This window comes from Panicum hallii, chromosome 6 (assembly GCF_002211085.1).
Source record: "Panicum hallii strain FIL2 chromosome 6, PHallii_v3.1, whole genome shotgun sequence".
Lineage (NCBI taxonomy): Eukaryota > Viridiplantae > Streptophyta > Magnoliopsida > Poales > Poaceae > Panicum > Panicum hallii.
The window spans coordinates 33,619,267-33,635,141 of NC_038047.1; the positions used below are offsets into that span (position 1 = coordinate 33,619,267).

The 15,875-nt window shown below is 43.9% G+C and overlaps 1 long non-coding RNA gene across 1 annotated transcript; it reads left to right on the forward strand.

Annotated features, from left to right (window-relative positions):
* Nucleotides 1-11,470: 11,470 nt before the first annotated feature.
* On the forward strand, nt 11,471-13,915 carry LOC112897397. The gene is made up of 5 exons (XR_003229657.1): nt 11,471-11,826; nt 12,014-12,103; nt 12,201-12,271; nt 12,620-13,354; nt 13,650-13,915. It is a non-coding gene; the product is annotated as an uncharacterized LOC112897397 (long non-coding RNA).
* Nucleotides 13,916-15,875: the final 1,960 nt, after the last annotated feature.

The window sequence follows — 15,875 nt, forward strand, 5'->3', positions numbered from 1 at the left end:
GTGCGCGTGCTTTTGACAGTTGGAACATGTTTTTACCACTTCGTGCGCATTGGCCAACACCTAAGGCCAATAGAATTCCTCTCTGAAGGCATTGCCTACTAGAGCTCTTGTGCCAATGTGGGACGAACACATGCCGGAGTGGATCTCGTTGAGGAACTGCTTGCCTTCTTCTACGGATATGCATTTTAGGAGAGGTGCACACACACCCCTTCAGTACAAATCCCCTTTGATGATTGTGTAGTTCCTGGCCCGAAGGGCCATCCTTCTTTCTTTGTTCTCGTCCTCCAGGACGAAGTGTCCCTAGAGGAATACCATTATGGTTGCTCTCCAATCTTCGCTGGTGATTGCGTTCACAAATTTTACTGGACCTCATCACTGTGGATGGAGCCCTGGTTCAAAGGCTCGAAGAACAAATCCGAAGGTTGTGGGTTCTTTTGTGCTGCTGCCTTAGCCAACTCATCTGCTTCTTTGTTCAAGGCCCTAGAAAAACTTCTCACACCGAAGCCTAAAAAATACTTCTCCATGCCCCTGACCGCTGCCAAATACTTCACCAATTCTTGATTTTGTGCTTTGTACGATTGGTCCACATGCCCTGTGATCATTTCTAAGTCAGATTTGATAGACAACCTTCGGATCCCCAACGCTCTGGCCTTCCGAAGGCCTAGCAACAAGCTTTCGTATTCTGCTATTTTGTTTGTGCATCCTTCGAAGTCCAGCTTGACTGCGTATTTTAGTTTGATGCCTGAAGGTGCCACCAATACAGCTGAAGCTCCTGCGCCATTCTCACAATATGCCCCATCACACGCCAAGTGCCATGACCTCAATTTTTGGCTGCTCCTGCCCAAAGAACGAAGGTGTCCAATCTGCTATGAAAGCTGCCAGAACCTGGGACTTGATCGTACTGTGAGAAGTGAAGTTGATTGTGTGTTCTGCGAGTTGCGCTGCCCACTTTCCGATTCGCCCGGAGGCCTCTCTTTCTCAAACATGTCCCAAAGGGGGTAAGAAGTTGGTACTGTGAATTTGTAGCTTTGAAAATAATACCAAAGCTTCCTTGCTGCCACCACTACTACATATGCCATCTTATCCATTTCTGAATGCAAAAGCTTTGAACCACTGAGGGCTTCGGACGCAAAATAAATAGGAACTTGCTTCAGCACCCCTTCTACTCTACGCTCTTGCATTAGTGCTACGCTTACCGCCGCTCCCGATGAAGAGATATACAACAACAGTTTTGCTTCAGCATTGGACTGGACATTACTACAAGGTTCTCGATGTACTACTTCAAGTCCTCAAAAGCCTGCTGCTGCTCCGGCCCCCACAGAAAAGTATCGGTCCCCTTCATTGCCTTGAAGAATGGCAAGCTTCGCTTGACTGGCTTCGATATGAATATGTTCAGCGAAGCCAATCTGCCCGAGAGCTTTTGGACTTCTCTCTGCGTTTTGGGCGGTTTCATTCTCTGGATGGCTTTGATTTTCTCTAGGTTCGCTTCAATGCCTCTCTCGGAGGTCATGCAACCCAATAACTTCCCTCTTCGTACTCCGAAGAAGCACTTCTCTGAGTTTAGTTTCAGTCCATTTTGCCGAAGATTGGCGAAAGTCTCCTGAAGGTCCTGAATATGATCGGCCCTTTTCTAGCTTTGTACTGCCACATCTTCCACATAAGCGGAGACATTTCTGTCTAGCTGTGATCCGAGGACTGCCCTTACTATTCTGTTGAAAGTGCACCCTACATTTCTGAGACCCTCCGGCATTCTGATGTAACAATATGTGCCGAAGGGGGTGGTGAATCTTGTCTTGTCTTCGTCCTCCTTCCTCATCCATATTTGATGATACCCTGAGAAACAATCGAGCATGCTCATCATTTCGGAGCTTGCGGCTGCGTCGACCAAGGTGTCGATCCGAGGCAACGGATAATCATCCTTCGGGCAAGCCTTGTTCAAGTTGGTGAAGTCTATACACATACGCCCCTTCCCATTCTTTTTTGGCACCATTACTACATTTGCCAGCCAATCTGAGAACTATACCTCGCATATTCACCCTGCATCCAACAGCTTCTAGACTTTGGCCTGCGCCGCCTTCTTCCACTCTTCGGACATGGTCCGAAGGCGTTGTTGCACTGGCTTTACTTTCGGGTCTACGTTGAGAACATGCTCCATGACATCCCTGCTTACTCCCTTTAGCTCACCTGAGGACCATGCGAAGACATCTTGATTGTTCCGAAGGAACTGTATCAGCCTTTCCTCTTCGGCCTGCTCCAGACCTTTGCCGATGATTACCGTGCGGTCGGGTACATCATCACACAGGGGGACCTTCTTTGTGTGCTCTGCTGGCCTCACTCCTTCGGACGGCACCTCCTCCTTGGCTTTACTTTTCTCCTCGCTCTCTTCCTGCCCTTCGATGATGCGTACATTCTTCGAAGCTCGAGAAGTATTGTCTTCGCACCTTCATGCTTCTTCTTGACTGCTGAAGACAGATAACACTTTGCCAGCTGTGGGAATTTTCATGCACAAATACTGCTGGTGTATTGCTGCTGCGAACTTGTTGATGATATTTCTTCCGAAGATGCCATTGTACGGATACTGGATGTCCACAATGTCGAAGGATATGACCTGCGTTCTCATTGTTGCGCCTTGGCCGATGGTTAGGTTAATGTCTGCCTTCCCTACCGCTTCAATCTTGTTCCCCCCGAAGCCTATCAAGGGGTGTTCTGACTTCTTCAAGTTTTTCTCTGTGAAACCCATCTTGACGAAGCATTGCCAGGTGATGAGATCGGCAGAGCTGCCAGTGTCTACTAGAATTCTCCCCACATCATTCCCGAGGAAGTGCACTGAGTTCTTGACAATATTTGCTCTGATGACTAATGGATCCTTGTGCGGGGAGTATGTTAGCTTCAGATCTGCGTCGGTGAAAGTTATTGGAATGTGGGACCATGGAGTCCTGAAGTATTTTCCTTCGCACACATGATTTACTGCCCAGAGGTAATGTAACACCTCGGGTGTTTAAAAATTGTTAATCATGCTTTAAGCATCATATCATGTCGAGCATAGCATTTCTTTAAGCATAAACCTTCATGAACTTGTCTTTTCATGTGTCATTTCACGAGTAGTTTAAACCATGCCTTGAAATGCTAGTTGAAATTCAAATCTAGACCAACTTAACAATTTGATTGATGGAACCATGGCTTAACTTGTTGTAGTGCCACTTTGCTCAAATAATAGCTAAGTAAGGCCAGAAACACCCAACAAGCAAAGAGGAATTTCAAGTTCTGAAAATTTTCTAAGGAGAAAAGAAATGTAAACATGCTCTTTTGGGGTGATCATTAAAATAATTTTTCTTAAATCACAACTCGGGATTATGAGCAAAATGAAACTTTGAACAAAGGACTGAACTTTCCTTTAGCACATAATGACCGAGAAAAATATAAACAAAAACATTTTTATTTTGTTTATGCATGTGTACGTCTGTGAATATGCTAAGTAAAGGTAGCCTCTATGAACTTTCATAATCAACTCCACAGGTCTAGCAAATGCAACCACACATCTCTATTTACATAGTCTACAAAAATGTGATTGAAGTCATGGTCAAAATTTAAATTGTGGAACATGCAATGGCAAGTAATTCAAATTATAGTTTGTGTAAATTAAAATAACTTTTAATGCATCTCTCAAATGAACTTTTGAATGAAACAAAAGTTGTAGATTTTTAAATTCTCTACAACTTTTGTGTTGGAAGTTTTTTGCATTTCAATTGAAAAATGTGATGAAATTTGAATTGAACCCGGCCCTTTCTCTCTTTCTCTCTCTTCTCTCTTCCTCGCCCGACCGTCAGCAGAGCTCGACGGCCACCTAGCCGTCGATGCCTGGCCGGCGCTAGGCACCAAGAGCCTCGCCCCCGACCGGCTGCTGCTGCCCTGACCAGCCGCAGCCGGGATCGCCCCTCTCCCATGCCAAATTTCCCCTCACCAGCTGTCGTGCGCCACGCGGCGCAGAATGCCCGATGGGCGCTCCATGATGCGCCGGCCACGCCACGGCCACCGCGGGCTTCTCCCGGCCGCCCCGCTCCTCTCTGCAGGCCCTCCAACCCCTCTCTCCCCTCCCTCGTGCGCCTATAAAAAGCCACCAGAGCCCCTGCCTGCATGGGCACCTGAGCTCCAACAACTGCCATTGCCGCTGGCGAGCCCCTCCGCGTCGAACTCGCCCCTCCGGCCTCCCTCCGCCCAAATTAACCGCCTAGCAAGCTTCCCCACCTCCCACCGAAGCTTCCCATCCCGGCCTCACCCTCCCTCCTCGCTAGACCGTCGCCGGAGCCGAGCTCCACCTCGCTGGAGTTCCTGCTCCCATCGCCCCCCCCCCCCCCGTACTTTGGCCATCCCCGACCCCACCAAAACCCACGAAAAGGTAGCCCTCGACCTCCTCTAGCTCCTCCCCCACCTTGCCCTCGCCGCCGGTAAGCGAGCTTGCCGGATTTCGGCCGGACAGAGCTTCCCCCACCATGAACAGCGCCTAGCGACCCAATTGCTTTGATTGGAAAAGTTCTAGGGTCCTTTCTACAAGAACCAGGGATCTATCCGCGAAGCCTCAATTTCAAATCTTGAAATCAAACAGTGAACTTGTAAATTCAATTAAAAATCATAGAAACATCCTAAAAATGCAAACTAATTTTTTTTAAGATTCTCTTGATGAACTTATGCATAGGAGCATGACCAGTTGCGAACTAAAACTTGATCTAAATTAAATCTTGTGATAAATAGCTCATAAATGTATATCCTGTTCCAGGATAGTACTATGAATGATGTTTGGACAGTAGGTTAGTTTCTTGATGTTGAGCCTTGTGTAAAACTTTCAACACCTGAAACAATCTCTAGATGTGTTCTGTTTAGATCTTGTTTGATCCATATTTTAATAGATCTATTTGTTCATATTGTTCTGCTGAAATACTATTATCGGTCGAAACCCACCGGCGAGCAGTGACAGGCAACACGAGGAGCTGGGAGGCTTCTGGGATGGCTGGTGGGCCCCGGTCCCTCGGTCAACGGCCCAGAGTCCGGCACACGCCCTGGCTCGGTGATGTGCTAGGCGTGCCACCTGACCTATACCTGATCATGAAAGTAAAGAAGATGTTATCAGCTATTTTCGTGCATACACAGACACGGTAAATGTCAGTCCGAGCCGCGATCGGTTCTCCAGGTGGCCCCTGGAATCGGCTGTGAAGAGCCAATTGATCCCTGCATAAGATCAGGTCTATGCGAATGATCAGGGAATATATTGTATCGAGCCACAATCGGCTCTTCGGTTGATCCCCGGAATCGGCTAAGAAGAGCCAATTGCACTTTTATCAAATCAGATCTACATGCTTAACTAAGTATATTCATCTGACGACAATAAAAGCTTACTCTATAATTAACAAGCTAATCCAATCCACGACGGTAAAGCTTTTACCGTATAATCGGAACATCCTATTAGTGGATGAGCCTAACAATCATCAGTGATAACAAAGTACTAATCTAACAAGAGGCCTAAAAACCAACTAGAAGCCAATTCCCGGAATAATCCCTTCTCAGACTAACACAAAGTATCAAACATGCAGCCGGAACATTCAACCTGTTTGAAGGGCCTAATCATACGGATATTCAGCCAAATCTTTGATACGCAAAGATCTACCATAACATATCGGATCTACTAATCAAAATAGAGCAAGGTGCTGCCTTCGCACCCGAGAACGCGCACGAAGACAGCTGAACATTTATAGAATAACAAACAGAACATAAGTATAGCATGGAGAACTACTGCTGTACCATAAACGTTAAGATAGCTAGTGTTGCTCGCTATCAAAAACGCTTCAGCACGAGAAACACAAAGATGGTAGGCTAAAGCTATACTGCCCCGATCGGGGCGGCATGGCAATTACCTGATGAAAACCCTAAGACAGGGGTGGCGATGCGCCGAGAGTTTTTGTGATTGATTGTTCGCCTTCTCTTATTATTCTCATGGTACATATTTATAGTCCGGAGACTTGGTCTCTTCAACTAACCCTAGCTGATTACGATACAATCTCTAACTTGCTATATTTAAACTATCCTAACTAAATATTCAGCCATCCTGGCCTTAAGCTTGCCTGCACAAAGGCCGATTCGCAAAGCATCAAGACTTTTCCTCGTGGCCCATGTTGCTCGCGGCCCATCTTCTCACCCAGTCAAATTATGGCGATAACAAATACTGAGGTTAAAACTTTTCCAGTAGGGTTATTGTGTTGCATAGATATTGTAGAAAAAGTTTAGAACTTTATGCTTCTGCCTAACATACTCATATGATTTAGTTAGGAATAAAATCATTAAATAAGTATAAATAGTCCCTGTGCTTGGAAAAATATGAAATTTTCACCAGAGTGTATTTTTTGATAAGTTAGTCATGCTAGAAAAGTTTGAGGATCCGATTCACAATATATTTGCAAATAAAAATAAATCTTTACCGCTGCAGACCTGTTTTGTTTAATTTTCTATGCCAGGTAACATGCATAATAAAATCTGAAAAATTCACAGTAAACTGACATAAGTTTATAAGCACTCAGTAAAATTTTGAGCACAAGTGCTCCATAGTTTGTTCTGTATAAATGAATCTAAGTCCTAGCAGTAGCTTACTATTTTATTTTTCCTGATAAATCTACTGCATAAAAAGAGATGAAATTATTACCGTAAACTTGTCACTGAGAAAGGTGCCGTGTGAAATATTTCAAGACAAGAAACTTTACCTAGCTTCAGTTATGAGTGTCACATTTATTGCCTTGTATTATTATTGAAATATAAGAATTTCTGCATATCGATGAAGTGACAAACCACCCCACTCACTTAATGAAGTAATTAAGATAAAATGTATACTCAGTGAATGATTGCCAAGAAGTTACTAATCAATAAGTTCATGATTAACTAAGTTTTGTTGGATTGCAACTTTATCATGAAATGTTGTTTATCTTTTACATCACTACAACTCATGCATGTTCATTTCATATAGATACGACTACTCTCACCGATGAAGCATACGAAATGATTCCCAAATCCAAGAGTGAGCAGCGTGAAGGCAATCTTAATCTAACTGAAGCTGTCTAAGACCCGAACCAAAGTTCGGAAGAGCCCAAGGCTAGCACTGCTCAGGAAGGCAAGCTCCGGAGCATGACCCCTATTTTTAAACTTATGCAACTTTTACTTATATATGGTATTGTGCATCAAGTTTGTAGGAGTGGATTGAAACCCTAGATGCCTGATCCTAGGTACCTATGATATGAACACTAGTCTGTGTCGGTCGCTAGAATGCCATGCTAATAGAACTCCGGTAAAAGTCGAGTGATTTCCTATCAATCGCGAGATATAGGAGTTATTTGTTTACTTATGTTGGAATCATAAGATCGACGGATGGGGCTATGTTATGATATTCTTGTTGATGATTATTGAGGCCTTGTCTGTTTAGCAAAAATGCTAAGATCGCGATGTGTGGTAGAGATGGTTAAGTTTTTGAACATACTAACCACATGCTGAGAATATGGTAATCGGTAAGCTTAAGTACCTGATTGAACCGGGGTGTGGAACATACCACCCCACCGTCTTGACTTCGTTCCCATGTGGCCACATGGTGAGTGCAGAAAGCGGCTCTATACTCAAGGGCGGGGGCCCTGTTCTGCGAAACGGGAATAAAGGGGAAAAATCGCATGTGTGACTCTATGAGTAACCACGTGATGTGAGTTTAGGTTTCCCTTATAAGGTTAAGAAATTCAATTCATATCGTCCGTTTCTCACGGCCATTGAGACTGCTTGACCCTTTTGCCACATAGAGTAAGAAGAGGAACAATGATGATTAATATTGCTGGTTGCTTAATTTAATTGCTTCCACCATGTGTGATGTTGGATAGATGCTCATCTAGAATGGTTAATCAAACTAGAATCTTGAAGCTAAAATCTGAAATTAAGGACGTACTCTTTGTTGCTTTTCAGCAAAAAAAACCCTCAACCCAAAAGCCTTGCATGTTTAGGAGTCGGCTAAGTATATACCAATAGTCGGGTAAGCCTTGCTGAGTATTAGTATACTCAGTCTTGCTTGTGACTTTGTTTTCAGGTGAAACCTTTGAGGATATGGTTGCTAGTTTGACTTGGGAATGTACTCTTCCTCCTAGTTGGTCCGTGGAATGGGATGCATCCCCGGCCAATGATGATAATGCTGAGTGATGTTATATACGGGCTTCATCATAACATCTTGTATCATCGATTAGAAATATTATTTATTTCCACTGCATTTGAACTCTGGAAGTACTTTTTTATGAATATTTTCGTACTTGGTTTGTAATAATAATTCCTGTTGAACTCTGTGATATAAAATTTATGGATTGTTGTAATCTCTGGGCTCACCTTCGTGTGGGTTGTGTGTATGCATTATTTTGATCGAAGTTCCATTAGTTGCATCGGGTTGTTACACAACAGACTATCGTTTTACTCCATTTTAAGTGCGTGTTAGCTCGGATTGCCTCTATGGTGATGGTTAGCGCACTTAAGCCAGATTAATTCAGGCGGTTCTGCCACAGGTAATCTTTCCTCTGCCTATTCGTCTTATGTACTAGATCATTGGATCCTTCGAAGATGGCGTTGATGACTTTGACCATTGGGCCTCCGGAGTTGATGACCTTCGGGGTTCCCGAAGCTGATTCAGGCACTTGGCTCGGCTCTAATTTTGGGGCGGATGGAAGATGATAGTTCATTGGATTATAGCCTTAGATTTCCGCGCTTCACGGCCAACTGTGATGGAAAACCGAAGCTGATGACGCGGGCTATGCCGGAGGTGGTGCTGGCAACGATAGATACTGGGGGACATAGGGCATGGGGATGTAGTTGAACGTTGGGTACAAAGTGGGCCACTAGGGGAGCGGCGCTGAAGGTCCAGCTTTGTCCCACCCCCCCCCCCCCCCCCCCAAAGTGTAGTTTACTGACTTCTGAGGCTCTGAAGCTTCCTTCTCCATCTCGTCTTTCCTTTGCTTGGCGATGGGGGTATTCGTTGGTCCAGTGCCCGTTGTCTCTGCCATGAAAGTAGCAGAATGGCACCTTCGGGCCTCGGCCTCCTCGGCCGCCTCTTCCGCTCCGTCCTCCTCTGTTCGATGAGCCGTTGAAACTGTGCTACTCTTGACCTCCGGCGACTGTGTTCACAGGCTTTTAGTTCTACTGCTTCAGCTGGTCCACATGCCATGGCTTCGACTGCGACCACTGATTATTTTTTTGCCTTCTTCTCCCCCTTCAACGCCTCAATCCTCCTTCTTTTGCCTCTGTCGGACTTAGGTACTCTTGCATGATGTCGAAAAGCTCTTTCACTGATACTCTTGCAGGGTCTCGCCCTCGGCTTGCTTGCAATTGTGGAAATCACACGAAGTCAACTCTTCTTCCTTTAGCCCTTGAAAACTGGTCAACAGCTTCGACCTTAACTGGCTCCACAAGTGAATGTGTCCTCTTGGGATAGAGGCATACCAATGCTGTGCTGGGCCCTTCATCGCCATGACGAAGATCTTTGCCTTTACAACAGAACCGCCTCCATTCGATTCTATTGCTGCTTCGTACTTGAGCAAGAACTCTCTTGGGTCTGTCTCCCTCTCATACTATAGTAAGGCCATGACATTGAAACGCGACGGCCACGGTACCCTCTCCAAGTCGTGAGACAGTGGAGATGAAGGGTCCTCTCAATGCCTGGCCCTTCGATGGTGCTCCCTTTGGTAGTACTCGTCTTCGGAATCTTCGCCAGTGTCTTCTTCGAGGTAAATTGTTCTCTCTCTTGGCCTTGCCACTTTGGATCAAATCCGGTCTTGAGAATGCCTTCAGTGTGGGCTGTCTGTGTCTATCGGGTCTTCTTCCCTTGGACCACTCATAAAGTCAAGCATCCTTCTCTTCTCCTGCAAGTGCTTCTGCAGTAACTGACGACACAACTCCTCTTCTTCTAGTCGTCTGAGTTGGTTCACAGCTTCGGAATATGTTACTTCAAGTCGTCTGAGTAGACGGCCGCGCCACTCGAGCCGCCTCGCGTGCTCTTGTGGCCACTTCCTCTAGCCTGGCGTTGATTCTTCGATAGGCTGCAATGTCTTCTGCTGGCACTCCCAGGCCTTGAAGCTGAACCTCGAACCGCCTGTTCGCCACTTCCTCCACCTCGCCTTCTTCAGTGGTAGTCTGGTTTTGCTCCGGCACCGTGATGAGGGCTTGGTTGTCACTCTTCCTCGCCGATGTGCCTGTTCCCTTCTTCTTCTGCACCATGTGGTCTGATGGGACGAAGCACGGTGGGTGCCAAAACTGTTGGTGGATGGTACCATTCGGAGCGAAGAAGCACCACAATAGCCTCAAGAAACTCACCCACACTTACTCAAACTAAGTCAACCCTTCGGAGTCGAGGACGAATATTCTATTCCACAGGGATCAACTGTCCCATCGGTTACAGTTATAAGGGTATTTATAGGGGGCGGTTCACCTACCCGGCTAATTACACCTTTTTATCCCTCAACGACTACATTCGTGGAATATTCTACGGTACAACGTAATTTCCTCCCTACCCCTACTTTACAGCTCATCATGTTCTTCAGGCCTGTCTTCTCCTTCCGGCCATCTGGCTTCGCAAACCTGAAGGTCCAAGCTCACCTCCGGGAATGTTCCAAGGACACCCTTCGTCAATACCCCTTCCGGAAGTATGATCCGAAGGGGTCTTCGCCGCTCTCTTCGACGGCGCTGGCTTGACATCAGGGTCGGGCTTCGGGCTTCAGGGACCCTAAGGTGGCGCCCCCAACAACTGATTTGCATAGCGAAACCCAGGCCAACACTTGAGCTGCCCTAATGCTAGTTCAAAGAGAGAAATTCAGAGTAAGGTTGTACGTTTCATTGAAGACCTCTAGCCATAAAGAATTTTGAGATCATCATTCACCAAGCAAGTTCCTAAAAAACTGCATTGCCTTGTACGGATTGATATTTGAAAAATAAAAATGATTAGTGCCATTGGAGAGATAAACATTTGCTTTGTGGTAAGCTTGATGGTTCAGATATATTTTGCTAACTTTGTACAAATTAAGTTAATAATTAATCTTTAAATTCCATTGATTAAAATGCAAAAGTGCAGTCAGGGAATCATACGTCCGATGAAATTCAATAAAAACTAATAAATTCAGATGAAAAAGAAGAGGGAAACCTTAGTCGTTCTAGTTTCTAAGATAGCAAGTCAGATTGCTACGGAAGGATCATACTCTGCAGCTCGCGCTGAAAACAAATCGCAACACACTACGTCAAAACACCCTAATTAGAGACGGCTCCAAAAGATATTTGTGGCAATAGATAAGTGTATTGCAACTAAATATATTTCGTTGGCTCAAATATGGGTGGACCAAATTAACCAACACCTGGGCCCACGAAGAAAAGAATTGATGGACCAGCACTTGTTGTGAGATTGATCTATACGTCGCCAAAAAAAAAAGTCAGCCGTTCCTCAAGGGAGGCGCGATGGCGATCAGGGTTTAGGGACGGCGACTGGCGGGCAAGCGGCAGGCAGGTTGGTGAGCGCCACAGCTAGTGCAGCCTGTCAGTCGGCGGGCAAGTGCGCCCTGGCTGCCTGCCTTTCTCTTGAACAAGATCGAATCGGACTTGTTGTCTCGCGCTTTAATAATACAGCGGATGCCTGTCGACCTGTCTCTTCTCTTGGACAAGATCGGACTCGTCGTCGCTCCCGGCGGCTGCCTGCCGGGCTGCCTCTTCCCTTGAACAAGATCGGACTCGTCGTCGCACCCGGCGGCTACCTGCCGTCCTGCGGCCACGCACGGACGGCAGTGAAAGGTACGTAGTTTGAGTACCGAGGGCTCCAAGATTTTGTTTCTCCTTGTCTAAATGCCTCATGGCTGATGATTTGTACCAAGTATTTGTGCAATTGTTCTAGCAGTAAGACTAATCGATGAGAGGGTTGGGGCTTGGGGCTTGGCTGGAAATCTGGATCAAGATATTTGAGCTTTGATTCTAATTCTAGGCACTCTGCAAAATCTGGATCACCCCTTTATTGGTGAGCACGTAGGCGTACCTTTCCCAGCGGCAGCAGAGAGCAGGGCGGCGTGTGTAGGTGAGATTAGATAAATCTTCTACTTATATTATGATTGGTTGCTGCATGTTTGCATATAGGAGATGGTGCATATAACTTTCTCTTATGTCATTTGTAGTTTTACTTTAATTAAAAACTTGCGCGGCAGCAAGAGGAGGAAGGCAAAAGACAGTCGTTCGTCGTGTGTTGGTGAGTATAGATTAGGAAGTAAAATAAATCTACTGCTAATTTAGCTAAATTTATATGCGTTTTGTTAAATAAAATTGTTGTTTTCCAACAGAATTAAGATGCAGTACATATACTGTAAATATCAGCAGAGAACATCTAATAATTGGGAATTTATAAACACACATTTTCTCAAACTGCTTGTCTGTTGGCAAAGAATTCAAAGGACTCTATGTATAAACACACATTTATATTACAGGTAAATTTAATTGAGTGCCTTTTTCATTGTTGTATATGCAGACCACTGATCACTTTAATTAGTGTGTCATTTTAATTGAAAAGATTGAGGAGTATGTCTTCATGTGATGATAGGTCTTGGATGCGCCTGCCACGACAAACAGAAGAGTGGTAAAAAGAATTCAAGAAATTTATATACATTTGCTGGCACATCTAAAGGAGAAATGGCACCCTGTCCATGTACGAGATGTCGTACAATATCCTACCGAACAATTAAAGAAGTTAGAACTCATTTGATTTTTAGAGGGTTTTTTGAAAGTTTTATCCAAGGAGAAGGAGAATAAAAGATTCATTTGAGGGCATCGGTGAAGTGGTTGGCAATGATGGTGCAACAGGTGATTGTGATTTCTATGAGGAATCTGGTTTCCTCACTAATCAATGGTGCAATACATGGAGACATCATGGATAGTGAAACTGAAGAGCCGAATGGAAGTGCTAAGACATTCTTTAAATTATTAACAGAAGCGCAGAGGGAACTTTATCCAAGTTGCAAGGAGGTTACTAAGGTCACTATCTTAGTAACAGTGCATTAGAGTCCATTCTTCAGCTGTTCTCACTTGTGCTTCCTGAAGGTCACTGTGTTTAAGATACTTTAGAGAAAGTGCAAAAGTTAGTCCGTGATCTTGGCCTGGACTATCAAAAGATACATGCATGCATCAATGGTTGTATTTTATTTCGGAAGGAATACGTTGACATGGATACATGTCCAACATGTGGTGAGTCTAGATGGAAAACGACCGATTCAAGTGAAAAGGAGGCATCGAGTAGTGATGCTGCATTGAAGAAGCGTGTTCCACATAAATTCTTGAGGTATTTTCCGATTACTCTTCGTCTACAAAGGTTATACATGAGAGTGAGCACATCTGAATATATGCGTTGGCATAAGGAGGGGCTGGTCCAAGATTCTATCTATTTACCTACTTTATTATATATTATTCTTTGTCATTACCTATGGTGAATTGATACTATGATTCTATTATAAGATTTCTATCTACCATCAGTAAGTTGGTCATTGCTGAGAATTATTTTAGTCTCTATCATATTTGTTTCAAAAATAATGACTTGCTACTGAGTGTTACTGATGCATACAAATTCTTTTTTTCAGCAGGATATTTGAACTTAAATGGATCACTTGAACTTGGATGCCTTTCATGGTCAACACAAGGAATCATGCAGTGCCAACCAGTGTTTGATGTAGCCTACATAAGATAGACATCGTCGTAGTGTTGATTACCGAACACAAGCTATCTATGAACTATTTTCAACTCGGATAATGTATTGGGCACTTTACGTACTATCTTTTACTGATCGGCACAATTGATGATGGATTCATTTCATATTCATGATGATACAATTCATGTTTTTGCACAATTCTTTTTTTCCAAATATGAATTATATTATCCAAATATATCAAATGCAATATTCATTGCAACAAAGATTTGGTTGATGCAGAAACTCTAAATGCAACGAGTGTAGTTCGTTGCTGCATACTATTGCCACAACTCTAGTTTTATCGATACATGCTTTTGCCACCATTATTGAATGATGCTACAATAGCTAATAACCTCAAAAAATATATTGTTGCGACATTATTTTTTGCTTCTAACTATTTTCCATTGCAATAATAATTGTTGCCACCATACATGCATCATGACAATATAGTCTATTTCAACGAAATGGTTTCTATTGCCATATGATCAATCACAACTTAATATATGTGTGGCAATACCCTCAATTGCCACTATGTTGGCCGTGGCCAAACAATATATTGCCACAGTGTCAGTCCGTTGCAACTAATACTATGGCAATGGCCGACTTGTGTGGCAATACATGGTGCTGCCACGACATCGGAAGTTGCAACAACTATATCTAATGCAATACTTCATTGCCTGGAAATTACAAGTATTGCAACATGACACAAATAACATTGCAATGCACCTATTGCCTCAAAGCTAATTGCAACGGCTCACAACTAAATTTTCGTTGTGGCAACTTGTACCTATTGCAACTATATTGGCCCTATCACCACGTTTCGTCAACCGTTGCCATATACTTAAAATCTAGTATTGTTGCACTTGTGCTGAAGAATTATTCACATAAGGATGTATTATATATGGCTCCCTCCCATTATTTGCTGCTACCTGCAATTCAGTAAAGTTGGTCGACCCCTAATATTGTATCTAGGTCATGTATTATTGACTACTACTTACAAGATGAGATAGCATGGGTCTAAATTTCCTCCCAAACAAAGTAGGAAATAACTTACAAGCTGAGATAGCATGGATCTAATTCCCCCCGCCCCGAAACAAAGTAGGAAACAGTGACAGAGCAGTGGATGGTAAACATGGTGTAGAGTTGCAGCATTCCTAGTGGAAGGTAGATACTGCACCTCTCTACGATCGGCTTTAGGACATTTTCAGCCATCAACATCTAACAAAAGGACCTTTAATTTTAGCCCTACTAGGACGCGCTTGTGTGTGAGTATGCAAGTGAACGGTGCTTCTGAAGAAAGGAACAGTAATAGCGCGCTTGCCTGCACTAGAGCCTTCACAATGCATCATATCGTAGCATGTAATTAAGCGACAATACTAACAGCTCAGCTGGCACATAATAAGAAAACAATGTGTAATCTAGAAAAATTACTGGCTTGGCCATCACTACAGGACCCCCTCCAAAAATGCAACAGCTTACAGCATCCTAAATCGTGAGTGCAGGAATATAAGCATGGGTCTAGATGTCTGGTACTTCTAGCCCAATAAGACGGCAACTAGGAGCTGCTGCTCTGCACATTCGCACACATAAGAAGACTGCTTACATATACTCACAAGGCACAAGGGATCTATCTTAGGTAGTTAACAACCACTCAAGCAGGGTCAAACTAAGTGCCACATATCACTGCCATGGTAATGCTCACTAGCTTGCTTATAAAAACAAGTATGAACTAATTTGGTGCATAAACTTGACACAGGCTCTAAAATCATCCATCCAACATCCTCAACTGAAATGGCACTGAACTAATTGCTAACTACCTGATAATAAGCAAATGCTAGCTGCATTTTCTGATTTCTTTCCTATTACTACACCACGGTACACTTCAAAATAGCCTGGGTTAATCAGCTATAATAACTACAGCCATTGTTGGTACTTTGATTTGGCTATTGTTCTCACTAACTAATAGATCTGGAAATCTGCTACTAAATTAAATTCCCTGCGCCCGAGGTAGTTCTATTTCCATGCCACTAAATCAGGTGTCTTCGTTCTTTCTTGAATTTGTATGTAGTAGACAGCTAATGGCAAGAGAGACACTTAGCCGAGGTAGCTTGGCATGGTG